General features: G+C 51.1%; 1 pseudogene; it reads right to left on the reverse strand.

The window, feature by feature from the left end:
- Positions 1-549: 549 nt before the first annotated feature.
- On the reverse strand, positions 550-1,221 carry LOC129462493 (large ribosomal subunit protein eL19-like; annotated as a pseudogene).
- Between the last annotated feature and the right edge of the window lie 22,698 nt (positions 1,222-23,919).

A 23,919-nucleotide genomic window follows, 5' to 3' on the forward strand; every position in this document is an offset into this window, starting at 1 on the left:
GACTCCACCTCAAAAAAAAAAAAAAAATGGCATGGGGCACGAGTGTTGGGGGATGGACTGGAGGGGCGGAGGATGGACTGGAGAGGGTGGGGGATGGACTGGAGAGGGTGGGGGATGGACTGGAGAGGGTGGGGGAGGGACTGGACAGGGTGGGGGATGGACTGGAGAGGGTGGGGGATGGACTGGAGAGGGTGGGGGATGGACTGGAGGGGTGGGGGATGGACTGGAGAGGGTGGGGGATGGACTGGAGAGGGTGGGGGATGGACTGGAGGGGTGGGGGATGGACTGGAGGGGTGGGGGATGGACTGGAGAGGGTGGGGGATGGACTGGAGAGGGTGGGGGAGGGACTGGACAGGGTGGGGGATGGACTGGAGAGAGCGGGAAAGAACTCCCTGGGTTGATGGAAGTGTTCTGCATCCTGGTGGCCACAGCTGTTAACGCAGCATGAACGGTTGTCAAGACTCATTGAACAAGACACTTAAAGTGGACCCATTTTATTGTATGTGAATGATACCTCAATAAAATGGATTTTTTTAAAGGATTGTTTTATTTTAATGGCTGATCTATGTAATCACAAAGGCCAGTATGTACAGACAAAGGGGGAGCTTTTATTTCTTGGTATCTTCCTCCTTGGACACAGTCTTGAAGATCTCCTCCTTTTTGGCCTGGAGGCGCTCGCTCTTCACGGCGCTTGCGTGCTTCCTTGGTCTTAGACCTGCGAGCCTCAGCCTAGTCAGCCGGGAGCTTCTTGCAGGCCTTGTCTGCCTTCAGCTTGTGGCTGTGTTTCATGAGAATCCGCTTGTTGGTGAACATATTCCCCTTCACCTTCAGGTGTGATACATGTGGCAATCAGTCTTCTTCGATTCCTGGTATCTTCTGAGCAGCCAGCACAGAATCCTCATTCTCCTTATCCACGTGACCTTCTCTGGCATTCGGGCATTGGCTGTACCCTTTTGCTTACCTATGCCTATGTGCCCACCCTTCCGGCGGGCCAAGGTGCTTTTCCGGCACCGAGCTGGAATGGACAGTCACTGGCTTGCAGATGATCAGCCCAACTTTGATCAGCTTCCAGATCTACTGACGGGAGTTGGCATTGGCGAGTTCATTGATCTCCTTGGGGTCCAGCCAGACCTTCTTCTTCCCACAGCGGAGGACACTGGCAGCGAGCCTCTTCTGAAGCCTGAGCATGCTCATGGCTGCGGCCGCAGCAGCGAAAGGAAAGAGCTCAAATGGATTATTTTGAAGTCTAACTTAGCATACATTTTCTCCAAGTCTATGAAGGACTTTATATCTTAAGAGTCTGCAAATCACACTTCCCCTGAATAACTTTATTTTAAAATATTTTTTATTTAATTTTCTTTTTTTAAATTATTATTATTATTATTATTATTATTTTCGGAGTCTCACTCTATCGCCAGGCTGGAGTGCAATGGCACAATCTCAGCTCACTGCAACCTCTGACTCCCTGGTTTAAGCAATTCTCCTGCCTCAGCCTCCAGAGTAGCTGGGAACTACAGGTGCACACCACCACGCTCAGCTAATTTTTGTATTTTTAGTAGAGACAGGGTTTCACCATGTTGGCCAGGATGGTCTCTATGTCCTGACCTCGTGATTCGCCCTTCTCAGCCTCCCAAAGTGCTGGGATTACAAGTGTGAGCCACCGGCCCGGCCTTTAATTTTTATTTTTTTGAGACGAAGTCTCGCTCTGTTGCCCAGGCTGGAGTGCAGAGGCGCGATCTCAGCTCACTGCAACCTCTGCCTCTCAGGTTCAAGGGATTCTCCTGCCTCAGCCTCCCGAGCAGCTGGGATTACAGGTGTGTGTCACCACGCCTGGCTAATTTTTGTATTTTCATTAGAGACAGGGTTTTACCATGTTGGCCAGGCTGGTCTTGAACTCCTGATCTCAAGTGATCCATCTACCTCGGCCTCCCAAAGTGCTGGGATTACAGGAGTGAGCCACTGCACCCAGCCTAAAATAATTTTGATTTATTTAGATTTCAGCTACTAAATATTATTCGAAAATACCAAATGTGGATTATTTTCAAGTTCAGACTTACTAACAATCTCAGTGTTATCATAGATGTAGCCTATTGGTAGGATGTGCAATCTTTCCATGGAAAATAAACCACATTTAGAAGCTTGCTAATACGAGGAGGAGGCACCCTGTCTGCCTGGCCTGTGGGCTGGTTGGAAGAGCAACGGCAGGAGGACCTGCACTAAGACTCTGTGGATAGAGGGGCACGTGCTGGTTTGTGTCTCCGACTTTTGACGCATGGCTGCCTCGTACTGCTGGAGCCTGGCAAGGCGTTAGACCTCATCCCATCATTCTTCTTTCCTCCTGCCAGAAAGGATCCGACCCTCATGTTTTTGTCACATGCTGAAGGAAGGGAAGAAAGATGGGAAGAAATGAAGGAACAGAAAAAAGAAAGGGAGGTAGGAAGAGAGGGATGGACGGAAGGCTGTGACTAGCCCTGCGTTGTGAATTGAGAAGGAAAACCCCACAGTCACCTGTTCCTGTCTCCTGGGCCTTTCTTCTCTGGCCTGGGGGCATTTGCCTGTCCCCTGTCTTCCTCTGCACTCCTTCCTTGTTTCAAACAAAAAAAAAAAATCTCTACACGCTGAATTGAATGTGGTGGAGAGAACATCAGGGTTCCAGGAACAAGAGAGATGTGTGCATGTGTGTGGTCTGCAGAATAATGACCCTCCAAAAGTCCATGCCCCAATCCCCAGAGCCAACCTGTGGCTACGTCAGATTGCATGGCTAAAGGGACTTTGCAGATGGGCTTAAAGTTCCAGGATTTAACCTCGGCAGATTATCCTGGATCATCCTTGCGGGCCCAATCTAATCGTGTGAGCATTTCAAAGCAGAGAACTTTCTTCAGCTGCAGTCAGATATGCAGCAGAAAGGAGAGTCAGAGCGCGTCAGAGCACGAGAGGGACCTGGCCCGCGGGTGCTGGAGGGGTGCGTGGAAGGAGAGTCAGAACGCGTCAGAGCACGAGAGGGACCTGGCCCGCGGGTGCTGGAGGGGTGCGTGGAAGGCGTGAGCAGGAACCTGGCTGCCTCCAGGAGCCAAGACTAGCCCCTGACTGAGAGCCGGCATGAAGACAGGAATCTGACCAAATGAACAGCGTTCAGACAACAGCCTGGAAGAGTCTGGAAGGAGATTCACTCCGAGAGCCTCCAGAAAGGAGCGTGGCCCTGCTGTCACCTTGATTTCAGGCTCCCCTGACCCTAAGCAGGAGACTAGTCAGACAAACTGCCTGGCCTTCTGACCTAAGGAACTGTGAGAGAATAAATAGGTGTTGTCAGCCATTAAGATTGTGGTAATGTGTTATGGCAGGGAAAGAAAGCAGGTACGTGTACGTGCAGAAATACACGTGCTGTCGTAGACTCACTCATCCTGCTGTCCCCTGCTATCTTTGAGCCTCGGTGTCTTGTTCAGTCATTGATTCACATTGACATGCTGACACCATAGCCGTGTATGAGCAGTCCACTACTAATTGCCCCTGCTTTTATTCAGCAGGGGCGACCTTCTGAGCAGCTGGCAGGTGCGGGTATGAAGAGGGGTCGACCTGTGCTCTTAGCGGCACTGTGGACACAGCCCAAGTGTCCAGAACAGCACTGAGCACTTCACATGCACCTCATTTAATGCTTACAAAGCTCTACGAGCTGAGTATTGTCATCCTGTTTTTTCAGATGATGAAACTGAGGCTTAGAGGGATTAAACAATTTGCTTAAGTCTTCACAATCACCAAGAATCGAAGCCCAGTTTAAGGTAAGTTCTAACCTTGAGGCTGGGGCTCGTGACCTCGAGTCTGGATGTTGCTAAACATGGAGCAGTGCCGGGGCTTTTATGCTCCCGACTCCACCGTCCATGGCACGGGGAGGCCGCAGGGGAGCCTCAGCACTGGCTCTGCTTGGCAAGAAGGACACCCTCATGCAGTGACCTGGAAACTGAACCCTCTGGTCACTGCCTCCCGGGATCGTCACGCGTGGGGACAAGAGGATGGCAGTGGGGCGAGATTTTCCACCCAGCTGCTGTGGCAGATTCCTTCGCGGGTGCTGTGGGGAACACACAGTGGATCCTGTGCCATGGCTGCAGGGGCCGCTTCTGACGCACCATACTTGACGTTTGCAGATTGGCCAGGGGAGCGCGTCTGCGAACTCCTTAGCCCTTCCTCCTGATACCTCTCTCTTTCAAGGATTTCCAGTCTTCTTCTCCACATGTGTGGCTGCTGTAGGCTCTGCTGTCTCCCCTCGGATTTCTCCCAGTTGCCCTCGGAGCAGCCTCCCGGCAGTTTCTACCAAGGCCTTCTCTCTGGTTCCCAGCTTCCCTCCAAGCCCAGCCACTAGGAAGGAATCCCACCTTCCTGGAGTTTGGTGTTCTTGTCTTCTATGCAGAAGGTTAAGCCCAGAGTGCCTGGCGGCGCGGCCCTTGGAGCTCATCTTGCAGTGGCAGAGGCAGAGGCAGAGGCAGAGGCAGAGGCACGCATTCCTGCGGTCCTTTCCCAGGTAGCTGGAGCGGACTAGATTTATGGGGAACCGAACCCTGTCCCCTTTTCTTTCCCTGGACTCCTCCCATTGGGTGGAGCAGCTCCTTTTCTTCTAGGCGTGGCCCTCCGCACAGGACCAGGGGACACACTCTCAAAGCCTTCACTGTTCAGTTTAAGATAACGAGCTGAAGTACAGGTGTAAGACAGAAAAATGTGGAAGGCTCCTTGCCCTGTATGCCAGCTCTCTGTCCCTGAGTCTCTGAGTGGATGTCTGAGAGGACAGCTAGAGGGGCTCCTCGGAGGAGGAGCCAGCCTGCTGCAAGCAGCCCACCCTGTGGGGCTGGGGACAGTGGCACCTGTGGTCGGCTGGAGAACGGCCCCTCAAGGACGTCCACGTCCTAATCCCTAGGACCTGTGACAGCAGCCTCTGGAGCACAGGGACTGTGCCGATGTGACTGAGTGAAGGATACTGAGACGGAGAGGATTCTGGGAGACCCGGTGGCCAGGGGGAGTCACAGAGTGGGCAGGAGGGCTGGAGGGGGAGGAGAGGTGACTCAAGCAGAGGCTGGCGGGCTGGCCATGGCGAGGAGGCAGGCGGCCTCAGGGCGGGAGAGGCGAGGGCTGGCGGCTCCCCTGGATCCTCCAGAGCGCACCAGCCTGATTTCAGCCCCGTGAGGCTGCTTTGAGATTTCTGACCTGCAGAATCTTACGAGAACATTTGTACTGTTTTAAGCCACTAAATTTTGGTCACTAGCTAGAGCAGCCACAGAGAATGAATATGCATCCCCAGGGAAGTTGGAGAATATGGGGGCTGGGGACCAAGCAGCCACTTTAGGAGCCTTGGAGCAGTGGCCTCAGCAGAGGCCCTGGGCCCTCTTCAGGAAGGGGACACAGCTGCAGGGCACCAGGTTGCCCCAGAGTGTCCCCGAAGGGCGTGGAGGAGGTCCTGCTCCCCTGTATGGGTGAGGACTGAACTCAGCGTGCGTGTGTGTGTCTGTGTCCATATGTGTCTCTGTTGGGGTGTGTGCCTGTCTCTGTGAGTGTATCTGTCTCTGTGTGTGTCTATCTCTGTGAGTGTGTCTCTGTGTGTCTACTGTGTGTGTGTCTCTGTGTGTCTCTGTCTCTGTGTGTCTGTGTGTATGTCTCTGTGTCTCTGTGTCTCTGTGTCTCTGTGTCTGTGTGTGTGTGTATGTCTCTCTGTGTTTCTCTGTGTATATCTCTGTGTGTGTCTCTGTGTGTGTCTGTGTCTCTGTGTGTCTCTGTCTCTGTGTGTGTGTCTCTGTGTGTCTGTGTCTCTGTGTGTCTCTGTCTCTGTGTGTGTGTCTCTGTGTGTCTGTCTCTGTGTGTGTCTATCTCTGTGTCTGTCTCTGTGTGTGTCGGTGTGTATGTCTCTGTGTCTCTGTCTCTGTGTGTGTCTCTGTCTCTGTGTCTGTGTGTGTGTCTGTGTGTATGTCTCTGTGTGTGTGTCTGTGTGTATATCTCTGTGTCTGTCTCTGTGTGTGTCTGTCTCTGTGTGTATCTATCTCTGTGTGTCTGTGTCTGTGTGTGTCTGTCTCTGTGTGTGTGTCTCTGTCTCTGTGTCTGTGTGTGTGTCTCTGTGTGTATCTCTGTGTGTGTCTGTCTCTGTGTGTGTCTGTCTCTGTGTGTATCTGTCTCTGTGTGTCTGTGTCTGTGTGTGTTTCTGTCTCTGTGTCTGTCTCTGCGTGTGTCTCTGTGTGTCTGTTTCTCTGTGTGTCTCTGTGTATGTGTGTGAGTGTGTAGGCCCTGAAGAGGTCTTGTGGTCACCATGAGGGGCCCCCACCTGAGGGTGAAGAAGGGTGTTGGCCGAGGGCTGAGAGGGTAGAGGTGGGTCTGAGAGACGCTGGTGTGGACACCTGCTAACAGAGAGCCAGAGCCCTCCCCTGCGAGAGACCAACAGAGAGAAAGAGGGATGGGGACCCCAAACCAGTGCGTTTATATAGATTTGACAGAGCTCGGGCCTAGTATGAACCCTGAACCAAGTTGTAGAATGGTGCCATGCTTGTCGCCTGATGTTTGCAGACTGAGAAAGACAGACGCCCCGGGTGTGTGTCTCACCAGCACACTTGCTTTGTTCAGTGGGGAGGGCCATTTAGCACCCGCTCCCTGAGGCCTCCCCAAGTGTCCTGGGCCCGGTAGGGAGTGCGGGAGTGACACAGGGGCACAAAGATCCCATGGACGGCTGCAGAAAGAATGGTACAGACCTGCGTTTCACCCACCTCCATGCATATGTGAACCTTGAGGTACAATCATCCCGCCATGAGAGATTTACTCATGTGGCTTCAAACAAAGGAGAAGGCAGTGACGGCTTCTGAGCGGATGGCGCTTTTCCCAAGAGGGAGTTGACAGGATCTTATAGCGTGTCTGGGATTTTAGTTACTCCAGGCAAGGGAACCCGCACGTGGGTCTCAGAACTGTGACTATACTAGTGTGAATCTAGGGTAAAGGGTGTTGGCATTTTTTTAAACCAAGATGATACCCTAATTGCTTTCTAATTTTTCAAATAATTATTTTTATTTTGTTTTAGAGACGGAGTCTTGCTCTGTCCCCCTGGCTGGAGTGCAGTGGGATGATCATAGCTTACTGCAGCTTTGAACTCCTGGCCTCAAGTTACCATCCTCCCTCAGCCTCCCAAGTAGCTCGTACTACAGGTGTATGCCACCATGTCTGGCTCCTAATTGCTTTTTAAAATTAATGGACTTTATTTTCTAGAGAAGCTTTAGGTTTACAGAAAATTGAGAGTTTCCATACACTCCCTTCCTCCACACACAGATACAAATTCCGCTATTAGTCATGTTTGTACTAGTGTAACTAGTAATTATTGACATTTACTACAATTGATAAACTGCCATTATTGATATCTTGTTATTAACTAAAGTTCATAGTGTACATTAGGGGCCACACTTTGTGTTGTATAGTTTCATGAGTTTTCACAAATGCATCATGTCATATATTCACCATTATAGTATCATATAAAACCGTTTCACGGCTGAGCATGGTGGTTCACACCTGTAATCTCAGCACTTTGGGAGGCTGAGGCAGGAGGATTGCTTGATCCCAGGAGTTTGAGACCAGCCTGGGCAACATAAGAAAGGAAAATTAGCTAGGTGTGGTGGTATGCACCTGTGGTCTTAGCTACCCAGGAGGCTGAGGTGGGAGGATCGCTTGAGCCTGGGAGGTCAAAGCTGCAGCGAGCCGTGACTGCACTACTGTGCTCCAGCCTGGATGACAGATTGAAACTGTGTCTCAAAAAAAAAAATCATTTTACTGTCCTAAAAATAGCCTGTGCTCCACCCATTCATCCCTCCCTCCCCCCAACAACCCCTGGCAACCATTGCTCTTTCTATTGTCTTTATAGTTTTGCCTGGAATGTCATGTAGTTGGATTCATATAGCCTGTAGCCATTCCAGATTGGCTTCTTTTAATGAGTAATACACGTTTAAGATTCTTCCATGTCTTTTCACAGCTTGATGGCTCATTGTTTTTATTGTTGAATAATATCCCATTGTATGACATACCACGGTTTTTTGATCCATTCACCTTTCGGAGGACACCTTCATAATTTTGACTTTTGGCAATTATAAGTGAAGTTGCTATAAACATTCATCTCAGGTTTTTGCATGGACATGTTTCCAACTCATTTGGAACAATACCTGGGGTGTGGGTGCTGGATCCTATGGTAAGAGTGTGTTTAGCATTGTAAGAAACTGACAAACTGTCTTTCAAATTGGCTGTACTATTTTACATCCCCACCAGCAATTAATGAGAATTCCTGTTGCTCTTCATCCTTACTAGCATTTGATAGTGTCAGATTTAAAGTTTAGCCATTCTAATAGGTATGCAGTGGTATCTCATTGTTGTTTTAATTTTTTTTTTTTTTTTTGAGACAGAGTCTTGCTCTGTTTCCCAGGTTGGAGTGCAGTGGCATGATCTTGGCCCACTGCAACCTCCGCCTCTGGGGTTCAAGTGATTCTCCTGCCTCAGCCTCCCAAGTAGCTGGGATTACAGGCTGGAGGCCACCACACACAGCTAATTTTTGTATTTTTAGTAGAGATGCAGTTTCACCATGTTGGCCAGGCTGATCTCGAACTCCTGGCCTCAAGTGATCCACCCACCTTGGCCTCCCAAAGTGCTGGGATTACAGGTGTGAGCCGTAGTGCCCGGCCTGTTGTTTTGATTTTCAATTACTTAATGATGTATGATACTGAATCTTTTCATATGTTTATTTGCCATGCGTATATCTTCATTTGTGAGGTTCAGATCTGTTGCCCCTTTCGAAATTGGGTTGTTTGTGTTCTTACGGTTACATTTTAAGAGTTCTTTGTATATTGTGGATACAATCTTTTATAAGGTATGTGTTTTGCAATTTCTTTTCCAGTATGTGGCTTGTCTTTTCATTCTCTTAACAATGTCTTTCTTGGAGCAGAAATATTTAATTTTTATGAAGTCCAACTTATCATATTTTTCTTTTATGGATTATGCCTTTGGTGTTGTATCTAAAAACTCACCTCCAAATCAAAAGTCACTAAAATATTCTTCTATGTAATCTTGGGGGAGTTTTATAGTTTTGCATTTTACATACAGGTCTATGATCTATTTTACATTTATTATAGCCAAAAGGCCAAGAAGCAATTAGGTCTATGATCCATTTTGTTTATTTATTTATTTATTTATTTATTTATTTATTTTTGAGACAGGGTCTGGCCCTGTTGCCCAGGCTGGAGAGCAGTGGCACGATCTTGGCTCACTGCAACCTCTGCCTCCCGGGCTCAAGCGATTCTTGTGTCTCAGCCTCCCGAATAGCTGGGATTACAGGCGTGTGCCACCACAACCGGCTAATTTTTGTCTTGTTAGTAGAGATGGGTGTCACCATGTTGCCCAGGCTGGGCTTAAACTCCTGCCCTCAAGTGATCTGCCCACCTCGGCCTTCCAAAATGCTGGGATTACAGGCGTGAGCCATGGCGCCCAGCCTAAGAGGTTTTGTTTTTTGTTTTTTTTTTTAAAAATAATTCACAGGTGGGGATAACTTCCTTTCAAAAATAAAAATACCAGCTTCATGATATTCCAAAATATGGTTTTGTTCTCTAGATTATAAAAATTAGGGCAGCTCTAAGGCAGTTCCAAGCCTAAATATCAGCAGAAGGCACAGAATGGAAGGCACAGACTCTGTTCAGAGCGTCTGGTGATTTTCTTTCACTGGGAGCCTATTTGAATTTAAATTATGCACAATAAATGTCAAGTCTTCCCCCATTTATCTGAGTAACTTAAAAATGCTGTACAGTGAAACAAGATCTCTGTACATCAAAGTCTCCTTAACAATGTGAATCTTCTCACGTTCTTGTGGGAGGAAGTGCCAAGTTGATTGATAAGATGACTTTCTGCTCCAGAAAGAAAGGCTCCTCCGCTCCCAGAAGACAGCATGGGCCTTTGTCTCTTCCCTTTTCCCGTCACTGGCTCGGATCCGCCTTCTCCCTGGGAAACCATCAAGGCGCTCAGCACTTTGCTGTCTGCCGAGTGGGTCACCTCCTGAGAAGTGCCACCGTCAGGGCAGTACACCATTAAGAGCGGTGACTCAATCTCAGGGGCCCGTTACTGAGTCTTCTGTCAATACATTCAAACAAAAGGCATTATAAAACCAACTGAAACAAGAAATTCTAGAATGTGCCCTTTCCAACTTGACCCACGCATGCTGGTTCAGGGAGCACTTCAAGTCCTCTGAACTCTAAAAATAAGCCTTAGTGAGTGTCCATGAGCCTGGGGGTGTAAGACCAAGACCCTGGTTCCTTGGGATGGCGGTGGATGGGAGTATAACTGGAGATGCATTGACCCCAGGCAGCCCACCAGAAGCAGGGTGGACAGAGAGCTGGGTGGAGCTGGGGCAGGGCCACCCCCCTCGTGGCCAGGCTGGGGCTGGGGCTGGGGCACTGGGATTCTGAGTCACGATATTCCCAGCCCTGCTTTAATCCGAGGACCCCGCGTGCATTTCCAGCCTCTCCGGGTGTGTTTGCTCATCCTTGATAAGTCACGGTTCTTGCTCTGCCGACCTGCCTGCTATAAAGAGTTATGAGGCCAAAAGAAAATAAACGAAAGCTCTCTGAACATTGGCGACGTGCTGCCTACCTATGAAATGCTCTTACTGTGAATTTTTGCAGAGCTGAGAAATCATTTTCTGGGCCCAGCTGTTGCTGTCAAAGTACAAACAACCTGAGAAACACTGCAGACCTGCAATCCTGCCAGCTGAGCCCAGGCCTGCAGATACCCTGCAGAGCGCAACCCTCCGGCCCTGGGCGCCTCCCAGCCAGGGCGCGGCTGCCCTCTGCTGTCCCCTGCTGGCCGAGTGTGAGCAGCCCCTCAGCGCAGTCTGGCAGGTTCAGCCCCAGCAGGAGGCGGCATCACCCCAGCTCCTACAAACAACCTCGGGAATGGAAAGCGCACCCGGGCCGAGGCCCGCACTTCTGCCCGTGCTGACCCTGTGGACACCCAGGGACTTAGGGCAGGGCGCGGAGGCTGCCTGGATGTGTGGCGCGGGCGCCTGCGGTGGAGACACCAAGTCCGGAAACCCTGGCTCTGGCGTGGGCCGCAGCAAGTGTCTGTACCCCCTAGCAGGTGTCTGTGTCCCCCCAGCAGGTGTCCGTCCCTCCCCAGCAGGTGTCTGTGTCCCCACAGCAGGTGTCTGTCCCTCCCCAGCAGGTGTCTGTCCCTCCCCAGCAGGTGTCTGTGTCCCCCCAGCAGGTGTCTGTGTCTTCCCAGCAGGTGTCTGTGTCTCCCAACAGGTGTCTGTCCTTCCCCTGCAGGTGTCTGTGTCCCTCCCTAGCAGGTGTCTGTGTTTCCCCTAGCAGGTGTCTGTCCCTCCCCAGCAGGTGTCTGTGCTCCCCCAGCAGGTGTCTGTCCCTCCCCAGCAGGTGTCTGTGTCCTCCCAGCAGGTGTCTGTCCCTCGCCAGCAGGTGTCTGTGTCCCCCCAGCAGGTGTCTGTGCCTCCCTCCCAAGGCAGGTGTCTGTGCCCCCACAGCAAGTGCCAGTGCCTCTCCTGGCAGGGCTCACCAGGAATTCTTCTGTCCCTTTGGCCTCCTCCTTAGGAAGCCAGTGGCACTGCCTGACCCCTTCTCTGCCAGGACCACTGTTTCCTAAGGTGAGTGCCCTGGGATGAATTTTTCTAGGGTGAGTTTTTCTGAGGTGAGTATCCCTGGGGTGAGTTCTCCTGGGGTGAGATCTCCTAGGGTGGGTACCTCTGGGGTGAGCATCGCTGGGATGAGTTCTCCTTGGGTCAGTGCTTCTGAGGTGAATGCTCCTGCAGTGAGTGGCCTTGGGGTGCGTGCTCCTGGGGTGCGTGTCCCTGGGGTGTGTGCCCCTGGTCCAGGAGCCCAGTGTTTGCCACACCCTTCCTCACCCCTTGGAGAAGGCTCTGAAGAAGCTGGGCGTTCAGTAGGAGAAACGTGGGTGAACCAGGAAAGAGACAGGGAACCCGGCAGGTACATCACAGCCGGGTGAGCGTGGTCACACAACACACACCACAAAACCACACACACACCACACACACCACACACCACACACACACACCACAAAACCACACACACACACCACACACCACACACACACGCCACATACACCACACACCACAAAGACCACATGCAAAACACAACACATACACCACAAAACCTCACACACACAAAAACACAACCACATACACTCACCACACACACCACATCACCACATAAACCACACACACACACCACACACACATTACACATGCCACACACACCACAAAACCACACACAAAACACCAACACATATACACCATAAAACCACACACACACAAAACCCACCATACACACTACACATGCACCACGCACACAGATGCACACCACACATCACACATAGCACATACACACCCCACACATCACAGCCCTCCCACATACACACACCACACATACTTAAAACTATACACACACACACTACACACACACACACGGCACCCATCACACTCCCCACCACACACTGCACGTGTGTGTGCACACACACTCACACTCACATATACCACAACACTCAAAGGCACAGGCTGGTGCCAATGTGCCAACCCCACAGGTGCCTGCCCCCTGGGATGAGTGTGCCCTGGAAGGAGGCAGGGAGATATGGGTGGGCACCCCTGTGACTCTGCACAATGTTTGGGGCTGCCAGGGGCTGGCAGGGGAATGGGGAGCAGGATCCTGGCTAGGCCCTCCAGCTCCACACTGACTTCGCAGGCCATCTTGGCTATTTCTAGCAGGGTCCATGTGGCATGGCTACAGGTTTTGGGCCACTCACCATGCCGGGCATGGCCAGCTGATTGCCCTCCAGCCTCAGGGAATGCTCCAAGAAGTGGGCTGCAGCGAGCCCTTGTTCTTCCTGTCATCAGACCAGACAGGTGTAGCCCACGTGGTACTTGGTGTGCATGGTGCTTGGTGAGTGTGGTATTTGGTGAGCATGGTACCAGGTGTGCATAGTACTTGGTGAGCCTGGTACTTGGTGTGCATGGTACTTGGTGAGCCTGGTACTTGGTGGGCATAGTACTTGGTGAGCCTGGTCCTTGGTGTGCATAGTACTTGGTGAGCCTGGTACTTGGTGTGCATAGTACTTGGTGAGCATGGTACTTGGTGTGCGTAGTACTTGGTGAGCCTGGTACTTGGTGTGCATAGTACTTGGTGAGCCTGGTACTTGGTGGGCATAGTACTTGGTGAGCCTGGTCCTTGGTGTGCATAGTACTTGGTGAGCATGGTACTTGGTGTGCGTAGTACTTGGTGAGCCTGGTACTTGGTGTGCATAGTACTTGGTGAGCATGGTACTTGGTGTGCATAGTACTTGGTGAGCCTAGTACTTGGCGTGCATGGTACTTGGTGAGTGTGGTACTTGGTGAGCCTGGTACTTGGTGTGCATAGTACTTGGTGAGCATGATACTTGGTGTACATGGTATTTGGTGAGAGTGATACTTTGTGTGCATGGTACTTGGTGAGTGTGGTACATGGTGTGCCTGGTACTTGGTGAGTATGGTACTTTGTGTGCATGGTACTTGGTGAACATGGTACTTGGTGTGCATGGTATTTGGTGAGTGTGGTACTTGGTAAGCATGGTACTTGGTGAGGGTGGTACTTGGTGTGCCTGGTACTTGGTGAGCATGGTGCTTGGTGTGCATACTATTTGGTGAGTGTGGTATTTGCTGTATGTGGTACTTGGTGTGTTTAGTACTTGGTGTGTATGGTACTTGGGTACTTGGGGTGCATGGCACTTGGTGAGCATGGTACTTGGTAAGCATGGTACTTGGTGTGCTGGTACTTGGTGAGCATGGTACTTGGTGAGTGTGGTACTTGGTGTGCCTGGTACTTGGTATGCATGGTACTTGGTGAGTGTGGTACTTGGTGTGCAGCCACCTCGGGGAGTAGCCTTGCACCCACTCCACAGGGACAGGCCTCTGTCCTGCCAGCCTTGGACTGGGCTGGATGTGGAGGAAGTCTGCTGTATCTTACAGCAACGATTCTTCCCAATGAGGAGATGGGCCATTTCTCTTACTGTCTCCGGTCTCCAAAGAAAAGAAGGAAGTAAAAACTGAAAAATAACAGACTGATCAGCGCCACTGGTCAGGCCTGAAGGTTAAAGATTAACCCCCACCCTAAATCGCTTGTGCTATCTATAGATCACAGACAATGGTATGGAGAAATGCTTCCCTTGCTTACCCCCACCTAGTCAAGTACCCCATGCTTGCTCAATCTATCACGACCCTGTCACGTGGACCCGTTAGAGTTATAAGCCCTTAAAAGGGCCAGGAACTCTTTCTTTGGGAGCTCAGTTCTTGAGACACAAGTCTGCCGACGCTTCCGGCTGAATAAAGCCACTTCCTTCTTTAACCTGGTGTCTGAGGGGTTTTGTCTGCGGCTCGTCCTGCTACACCACGATGTCAGGGGTAGGGGGCCTTTGATTTCTCTGTTCTCTGGTGGATGTGGAGCTGTGTGAGGGTGGAGACCCCCTCCTACCACGGTGGTCTCCAGTCCTAAGCCCAGGGCGCAGAGCATGGTGTGGAGGAGGTGATGTTTGATACGGGGCGAGCGTCCCTGGTCATTCAGTCTCGGGATGATTCCCCCCACCCTGTAGCCAGGAAGCTCCCCAGCGCTTTAGAAAGTGGCTGCAAAGTTGCCCAGGGCAGGGCCGGCCTCTGCTCCACCAGAGCAGGGCTCAAGGGGGAGAAGAGGAGCCTGGACCCAGTGTGGCCTCCCAGGGGATGTGAGCAGCCTCAGGGAGCGAGTATGGGGCAGGGCTGCGCTTCCAGGGAAAGCTGATTGGCCGGAGGCCTCCTGGTCCTCACTCCTGCTGCCTCAGAGGGGAGGGAGATGATGGCCTTCTCTTCTCCTGCGCACCCTCTCCCTGTCACTAGTACCCACCGAGTGATAGAAGCCCCCTGCAAACTGGCTGGGCCACTCATGGGCAGAACCCAGGTCAGCCTGATCTGAGCTCTTCCCAGGATTTCTGATGGGACCTGGTAGGGGAGGATTTGGGTCATGGGGCTGTCGAGATGGACGTTGGGGGTGGGGGGTCAGAGGGAAGTAGAGAGATGGGTCAGAGCGAGAAATGCCCTGAGCCCAGGCAGGGATGGAATCAGCTCAGCCAGTGGGGCCGGAAAGTGCTGGAGCCCCCAGGATCCTGAGAGGAGAGCGATGGTGGTAGTGGCGGGGAGGACCTTGCGGGCCTGGAGTGGGGACCTTGGCTTCCAGGACTCTGCCTGTGTGTGGGAGGACTACACTTTGGTCATCTGTGTCTCAGCCTGGGATGCTCTGGGGCCTGCCCAGGCCACTCTTTCACCCCATGCCCACGCCTGAGGGCAGAAGGAGGGGTGTGGGATCTCTCGAGTGGACCCAGGCAGCCCCCACCCATCAGCACCCCGGGTCAGCCCCTGGGCCCCACCGTACCCGCCTCCAGGGCTTTGGCCACATGGACCTATCCAAGGGTCCTGGCCAGGCCCCACCCACATCCCGGCTCTCCCTGCAGACCAGCCTCCGGGCTGGAGCTACCTGCCTCCACCTCATTGTTTGTGACTCTTCCTAAGAAAGTTTTCCACGTGCAGGCACACCTCCTTCCCCTCCTCTTAATCAGGTTTCACTCTATTGCATTTTTCACACGCTGGCTGTTTCCGGCATCACCACACAGGACAAGTCCATAGGCACCATTTTTCCAAGAGCCTGTGCTCACTTCATTAGTGTTTTTTTGCAACAAATATTTCAAAATGAAGGTATGTACATTTTTTAGACATAATGCTATCACTATCACACATTTATTAGGCCACAGTGTAGTGTAAACATACATTTGACATGCACTAGGAAACCAAAAAGTGTGTGTGGCTGCATTTGTTGTGATCGCCACTGTTGCGGCTTCTGGAACCGAGCCCAGGACGCCCCGACGTTTGCCTGTGCCGCCTCATCCTCCAGGCATCTCTCTGAGCTCCACCTTGTGCTTAGAAGAAATGCAGTGAGAGATGAGCTGACACCTAAATGGAATAAAAAACCACTGAAAATCTTTGAGAAGTGTCAGAGGAATGGTGCTGCATGAACAATGGATCCTGCCACTCCCCAAAGCGTCTGTCCACCAAGCAGGGTGCTCTCTCCTCGGACTTCACTGAAATCCAGCAGTCCCCGGCCTCTCCCTGTGGGTCTCGATGTGCTGTCTTCTCCTCGGCGAGAACTCTTTCTTTTTTTTTTGAGATGGAGTTTTACTCTTGTTGCCCAGGTTGGAGTGCAATGGCACCAGCTTGGCTCACTGCAACCTCCACCTCCTGGGTTCAAGGGATTCTCCTGCCCCAGCCTCTCAAGTAGCTGGGATTACAGGCATGCACCACCACGCCTGGCTAATTTTGTATTTTTAGTAGAGATGGGGTTTCTCCATGTGGGTCAGGCTGGTCTCGAACTCCCGACCTCAGGTGATCCACCCGCCCCGGCCCCCCAAAGTGTTGGGATTACAGGTGTGAGCCACCGCACCCAGCCAAGAGAACACTTTCTAATGCTGATGTGGTTGGTCAATCATGGCTTCCACAGGTCAGTTCCCGTTGTGATTCTCGGAACCTGTGAATGTGACTTTACTTGGAAAAGGGGTTTTGTAGAGTGATTGAGTCTTGGGATGGTGAGATCATCCTGGATCATCCTGGCAGGCCCTAAATGTCACCACATGCAACCTAATTAGAGAGAGGCGGGGGGAGACTTAACACACGCTGGGGAGGAGGCAGCGTGAAGACGGTGGGGAGAGTGGAGTGATGTGGCCAAAAGCCAACCACTGCTGGCAGCCCCTGAAGTGGGAGGAGGAAAGAAATCCTCCCGAGGGGGCACAGCCCTGCTGACACCTTGATTTTGGCCCTGTGAAACTGGTTTTGGACTTCTGGCCTCTAGAACTGTGAGAGAATACAGTTCTGTTGTCTTAAGCTGTAAAATTGATGATAGCTTGTTACAGCAGCTGTGGGAAACTGAGACACCCTCCAACCTAGTTTTGCTGGACTTCTCTGCGTATTTTGGATACACGCCCTTTATCAGATGTGTGTTTTGAAAATATTTTCTCCCAGTCTGTGGCTTGTCTTTTCATTTACTTAACAGCATCTTTTACAGAGCAGAGGTTTGAAATTTTAATGAAATCAAACCTCAATTTGGGGTTGTATCTGAAAACCAAACCCAAGGTCACATACGTTTTCTGTATGGCATATTCTGGAACTGTTCGTTTTGCATTCTACATTTTGGTCTCTAATCCACTTTCAGTAAATTTTGTGAAGGGTAGAGGATCCGTGTCTAGAATGATTTTTTTTTTCACACGGGATATGCAGTTGTTCCAGCAGTGTTTGTTGAAAAGATCGTCTCTGTGCTATCGTATTTGCCGGTGTGCCTTTGTCAAAGATCAGTTGATATTTATGTGGGTCGATTTCTGCGCTCTCTATTTTACTATGTTGACTTGTTTGCTTGTTCTTTAGCCAATACCACACTGTCTTGATTACTGTCACTTTATAATAAGACTTGGAGTTGGGTGGTCCCACCTTTTCTCCTTTAATATTTTATAGGCTATTTTGGGTCTTTGCCTTTCTGAATAAACTTTAAAATCAGTTTGTCAGTATCCATGAAATAACTCACTGGGATTTTGATTGGGAGTGCATTGAATCTATAGATGAAGTTGGGGAGAACTCATATCTTGACAATAGTGAGTCTTCCTATCCATGAACATGGATTATCTCTCTATTTATTTAGCTCTTTGATTTCTTTCATTAGAGTTTTGTTGTTTTCTTCACATAGGTCTTATACATATTTTGTTGGATTTATACCTAAGTATTTCATTTTCTTGGAGCTTACATAAATGGTGTTGTGTTTTTAATCTCAAATTCCAGTTGTCCAGTGAATTCTATAGGGGAAAGAAATGGACTATTGTATATTAACCTTGTGTCCTGGAGCCTTGCTATAATCACTTATTAATTCCAGGATTTTTTGGGGGGTGATTCTTTGAGATTTCCTACATAGAAAATCATGTCATCTGTGAACAGTTTTGTTTCTTCTTTCCCAATCTATATGCGTGTTATTTCCTCTTCTTGTCTTACTGCACTAGCTATGACTTCCTGTACGACGTTGAATATGAGTGGCCAGAGGGAACATCCTTGCCTTCTTTCTGATCTTAGAAGAAAAGCATCTAGTTTTTCACCATCTAATGTTAACTGTAGCTTCTTTGTAGATGTTCCTTATCTATTTGGGGAAGCACCATTATGTAAAAAGTTTACTAAGTTACTACGGCCGGGCATGGTGGCTCATGTCTGTAATCCTAGCACTTTGGTAGGTGGAGGTGGGCAGATCACCTGACGTCAGGAGTTCAAAACCAGCCTGGCCAACATGGTGAAATCCTATCTCTACCAAAAATACAAAAATTGTCCAGGTATGGTGGCAGGCGCCTGTAATCTCAGCTACTCGGGAGGCTGAGGCACAAGAATCGCTAGAACCTGGGAGCCAGAGGTTGCAGTGAGCTGAGATCCCATCACTGCACTCCAGCCTGGGCAACAGAGCAAGACTTTGTCTCAAAAAAAAAAAAAAAAGTTTACTAAGTTATTATAAGAAGTTCTTTTCTTAAAAAACCTATTTAGAAAGTTATTTTCCAGAATTAACAGTGGAAACATGTGGGAGGGAGCATCTGTCTCCACATGGCTGCCTATAGATTCCCCTTTCCTCTTTGCTCCAGGACAGACCCCTCCTCCCTCCGGGAAGACCCTCCAGCTCCCACCCACTTGGGCCTCTCCTGTGTGTCTCCCGCAGCACCTAGGCCTCTGCCCTCCCCTTGCCCGCTGGTCTCTTCACTGTCAGAGCCTCCCGTGCTCCAGTCCCCTCGGCCACTCCAGCCTTTCCTTCAGTCTGGAAAATTGCCAGACCACTGAAGTGGCACCTTTGGATTTAATCAGCCTTTCTTAAAGGAAAAGTTGTTTTTCTAAAGCAGATTTGAAGAATGAGGTTTTTTTTTTTTTTTTTTTTTTTTTTTTTTTTTTTTTTTTTTGAGACGGAGTCTTTCTCTGTCCCCCAGGCTAGAGTGCACTGGCGCAATCTCGGCTCACTGCAAGCTCCGCCTCCCGGGTTCACGCCGTTCTCCTGCCTCAGCCTCCCGAGTAGCTGGGATTACAGGCGCCCGCCACCACGCCCGGCTAATTTTTTGTATTTTTTTTAGTAGAGACGGGGTTTCACCGTGTTAGCCAGGATGGTCTCGATCTCCTGACCTCATGATCCGCCCGCCTCGGCCTCCCAAGAATGAGGTTTTATATGCTGGGTGTTGTAATACCTGATGAGGCTTTGTTCAATACCCTATTAGCACCTTCAAGGGGCAACTAGTGTGTTTGGCCAGGATTCAGGGTCACCGCCCTCCCCTCCCAGGGAGTCCCGTGCCTACCTGGGGGTCTCAGGAGACAAAGGAAGGTGGGACCTAGGCAGAATCCCAGTGACACTCCTGGCAGGGGTGCAGCGACCTGGTGGGACGTGTCCTCCTATTATCTATCCCCTCTTACAGATGAGCAAACTGAGGCATAGCAGGAGGAAGTCACTTCCCAAAGTCACACGGGTAATTTGCGGCAATCCAGGCCTGGAGCCTGAAACCCGAGTCCGAGCAGGAGAAGGTGCTTCTCTATCTTCCCCTCCGATCCTGGCCCCTGGGCGAGGGAGGGTGGGCCAGCTGGGTGGGGAATGGGAGGGGGCCTGCAGTGACCACTGGCAGGGAATTGGCCGTCGGTCCCCTCCCTCTCTGGGCCTCAAGAGACAAGAAGTCTGCCTTGAAAGGCAGGAGGAACTAAGAAGACAGAAGTGGGCAGTGGGGCCTGTGGAGGGGAGGCAGGGACTGTGGGGTCTCCTCCGGCCACCAGAAGGAGAGCCTGAGCTCGACCCCTGAGCCTGTGTCCAGGACGCCAGCCTGCCTGCAAGGGAGGGAAGGGAGAAGCCTGGGTCCAGCTGGAAGCCCCTTCAGGCCCTGCATGGCTCCTGGGGACTGTGCCCTAATGCCTGGGCATGTCCACCCTCCCACACCTGGAGGATTGGGGCTGGGGCTCCAGGGGTCCTGCTGATGGCCTGGAATGGGGCCACCTGCAGCCGCCCAATGGGAGACAAAGCCCTGCATCTGTCATGGGCCGGGGCCTGCCCCCAAACACACAAACTGTGCAGAAACAGAGGGCAACATCCCTCTTGAGGCAGAAGCAGCTGAAGGTGTTGGGGGTCAGTGGCCTGTGGCTCAGTTCTCCTTAAGATCCAGTTGGAGACGAAGATCCAGGTCCCTCAGTGCCATGGCTGTATCCTCTGGGGAGGGGCAGGCGGGGTCAAAATGCCCTTTGGTACGTTGTGTAGACAAGGCCTAAATAATTTAGACTCGGGACACATTCCGAAGGCAAACATCCTCCCTGGCTGGGAGGTCCTGACACCTGCCTCTTCCAAGGGAAAGTTCCCACGGAAACAAACTCCCACCCCACCCGCCCCAGCTGAGACCCCTCCACCCTTAGACTCCATTCTGGAGGGCTGGAGGTTTGAGAGGCACCTTCACACTTGCCCAGCTGGTGCTTCCCTGGCTGGGGAGGGAGGGCAGGGCTCAGGGCTTGGCCGGCAGCCCCTGGGGAGGTGCGTACTCGCCTCCTGGCTTCTTCCTGAGATGCTCCTGGCAGCAGGAGGCAGATGCAGCAGATCGGAGGAGGGTCTCAGGAAGCAAATGCAAGCCACGGCAATGAAAGGGACTCGCCGCGGGGTGGTGCTCTCCGACCTCATTTGAAAGGATTGGGAGCGGCTCTCTCAAGGCAACTTCACTTTTCGCTGGACTTCTGTTAAATTGTCTGCAAGACACACAGGAGGACACCGGAATGAGACACAGCACTGTTGAAATTTATCACAGCTGTCATGTTCTGTTTCACAAGACTACTCTCCCCTCCTCCTCGAGTCCTCCTCATTCTCCTCCACCTTTGTCATCCGTCATCACCTTTTAACTTTCATTGTTTTAGAGAGGAGGAAATGGAGGCATTTTCCTGTCACTCTGAAAGAAAGAGAAAAATCAAACAAAGAAAATGCCCATTTCATTCACCTTATAAGAAACAGGTAGGAAAAAAAATGCTCATTTCTCCTGAGTTTGGACACAAAATCTTCCTCCTGGGTTGACCACTGGGGAACAAAGTTCTGGTTTCTGAGAAATGCTATTAAAATAGTCCATGACTCTTTCATTTTCAATGTTAATCTGGTTTCTAGTCGAGTTCTGAGGAAGAAAGTGTGGGAGATTCTGTCGCGATTCAGTCTTCAAAAAGGTTTTGTGATGTTAGGTTTAGAGCTTTGCTTACTGATGTCACCGAATCCGGCCAGTAAAATTAAGAGAAAAGAGGTAGGTTTGCCAAATCATGGGTGCAATTGCAGATGTGTTGTTGGTTACATGGACACCTCCACCATTTGCATGGGTCCCTCAACTTTGCATTTCTGGGGCAGGGCTGGGGGAATTTTCCACAGCAGTGGCACGCGGTGGCAGCAAGAGCAACAATGGTGGATTCAGAAACCCACCCGGGCTCCTGGCATTTGGAGGGTGGAGTGGAGGCGGCGAGAGGGACTTCCTGGGAAGACATTATCTGGGAAACAAAAGGGAAGGGACCAGAATTATGTCCCAAGACACAGCACGCAGCCCTGTGTTCTCCTGGAGGGCCAGGGTGGGCTTCCACCTCTCTGAGGGTGCACACCCTCAGAACGAGGGGTGCTCATTCACAGAGGACCCTCTATGTAAGCCTCGGGTGAGTTGAGTTGGGGTCTGGCCAGGTTCCCACTGACTGCCGTTGTCTCTGCCTTCAGGGACCACAGAGACCCCCGGGCCTGCTCAGGGTTTGCCAGGGACTCTGGCTGCTGGGAATGGGGCCTCTGCGCTGTGTCCCCAGCTCAGACTAAAGGCTCCTGCGTTGAAGTCAGGGGTTAATACCCTGCCCTTAATTCCAGAGCTGGAAAGACTCCACTTTCTCCTCTCTCTCTTGTTCGCTAGCTCCCCATCATGGTGAGACCCCACTGGTCTGAGAGAGCAGGGATTTCTGATTCTTCTGGTTATAGATTGATGAACTCAGTTCCGACCTCCAGTCCCCAGGAGGACTTTCCAGAACCCTCTGTGCCACCAAGTTTCTCCTCTGGGTGTCCAGCATCCTGCCCTGAGGATCGGCTCACAGCCCACTCCTGACCCGGGCTGTGGGCCCTGGAGCCCCGGCGTCTCCCCAGAGCTTGGTACACCCAGCTGGTCAGAAAACCTTTGCAGGACCCAAGGGCAGACCCTGCATGGACCCTGGGCCCAGGCTCCCAATTTCCTCTTGGTTGGACTCAGCCTGTGAGGCTGTCTGAAATCTGCAGCTGAGAATAGTGAGTGCCCCATGCTGTAGACACTCGAGACCCCTCGGTGCTGTGTAACCTCACAGAGTTCCTGCCACAAGGACACTTCCAAGGAGCACGGAGTGTGACTCATTACATTTCACTGCGTCTCTCAGTCACCTGATATTCTAAGTACACAGCTTTCAAATAGAGTTCCAGGAACTTCTATCACTAGACCTGAAGATTCATTTGTCTTTATCTGGGAGCTCATTTTGTGTTCACTGTTTTAATACCTGTCATTTCAAACTATTATATCAGAGTCAAGCAGAGAATAATTTACTTGGAAAAACGAGACTCCATAAATAATATAAATAACAGTAAAAGAGTAATTTGGGTGCATTTGCAGGATATTTGAGGACTTGAATGCTGGTCTGGAGTGTTACGTGTTGTTTATTGTCACTAGTTTGCCATGAAGGACATGTGATTCCACGAGTTGGAGGCACGGATGCTCTGGGCCCCGGGCCACACCCTGTGACTTGCGGGCAGTGTGCTTCATGGGAAGGCGTGTGAGTAAGGGTGCTCTCGTGTTGGAAGCATCCTTGCCTCATCCCTAATCCTGCGATCTAGGCTGATAAGAAGTTATGCCAGGAAAAGAAAATGTGTGTCTTTCGCCCACTCCATCTGCTGGGCAGAGGTCCTGTCTGTAATCCAGCCTCAGGCCAGATGGCTTCCGTCACCGCTGTATCACAGAAGCACACAATGTATACACAACATATCTGCATAAAAACCATGCATCTTCCCAGAGCACCGATCTTACTCCATGACAACTCACGGAAGCATTGTTTTCTATATTAAAATGAATAAGTATATTATACATAGTGAAATATTGGCATTAAAAAAGAGTTAATAAATTGCATAGGACGTTTTCTTTGTGTGGCTGGCGGGTCCAGGCCACATTCCAGATCCCTGGTGTAGCCAGCTCACTTGCCCTGAATCTGGGGAAAGCCCCGGCAGGTGTCGCCCTGCCCAGCTTGGCCACTGGGCCCTGTAGTTACCCCCTGGGTGATCTTGGACGAGTTGCTCGGGTTGGACAACCTCCATTTCCAGGCCGTGTCCCCTGGTGTGATCCCGGCAGGCGAGGGTGAGGGGACCTGGTCCTGGACAGGCTTGTCCCTGCCTGGCCCCTCAATCCCCCCGGGCTGGGGGTGGCTTCAGCTTCAGCCACTCAGACCTTTTGATTTAAACCAACTTCTGTTGTTTATTCAGGACATGACAATCCGAAGGTTTTGAAGCTTTTTCCTGGGAATTGATCTGGAGTTTAGTCTTTGGGCTCATTTTTACCTTTTAAAGATGACAACATGTACCATGTCGGGGGAAGAAAGGGGGATGTTGTTGGCGAGTTGAGCTGCGGAAAGTATTTGGCAAGACAGGTCCTGGGGACCCAAGGACCCCCACAGAGCTCATCTGCACTTGCCTCTGCTAGACATGTGCTTATTCAAGGGGAAAGCAGTGCTTTGAAAATGCTGCTTCTCAGATGAGTGAGAAACTGTGGACAGGCATGTGGGAAGGCCCCGCAGCCGGGCCCCGCCAAAGG

This window comes from Symphalangus syndactylus, chromosome 2 (assembly GCF_028878055.3).
Source record: "Symphalangus syndactylus isolate Jambi chromosome 2, NHGRI_mSymSyn1-v2.1_pri, whole genome shotgun sequence".
Classification (NCBI taxonomy): domain Eukaryota; kingdom Metazoa; phylum Chordata; class Mammalia; order Primates; family Hylobatidae; genus Symphalangus; species Symphalangus syndactylus.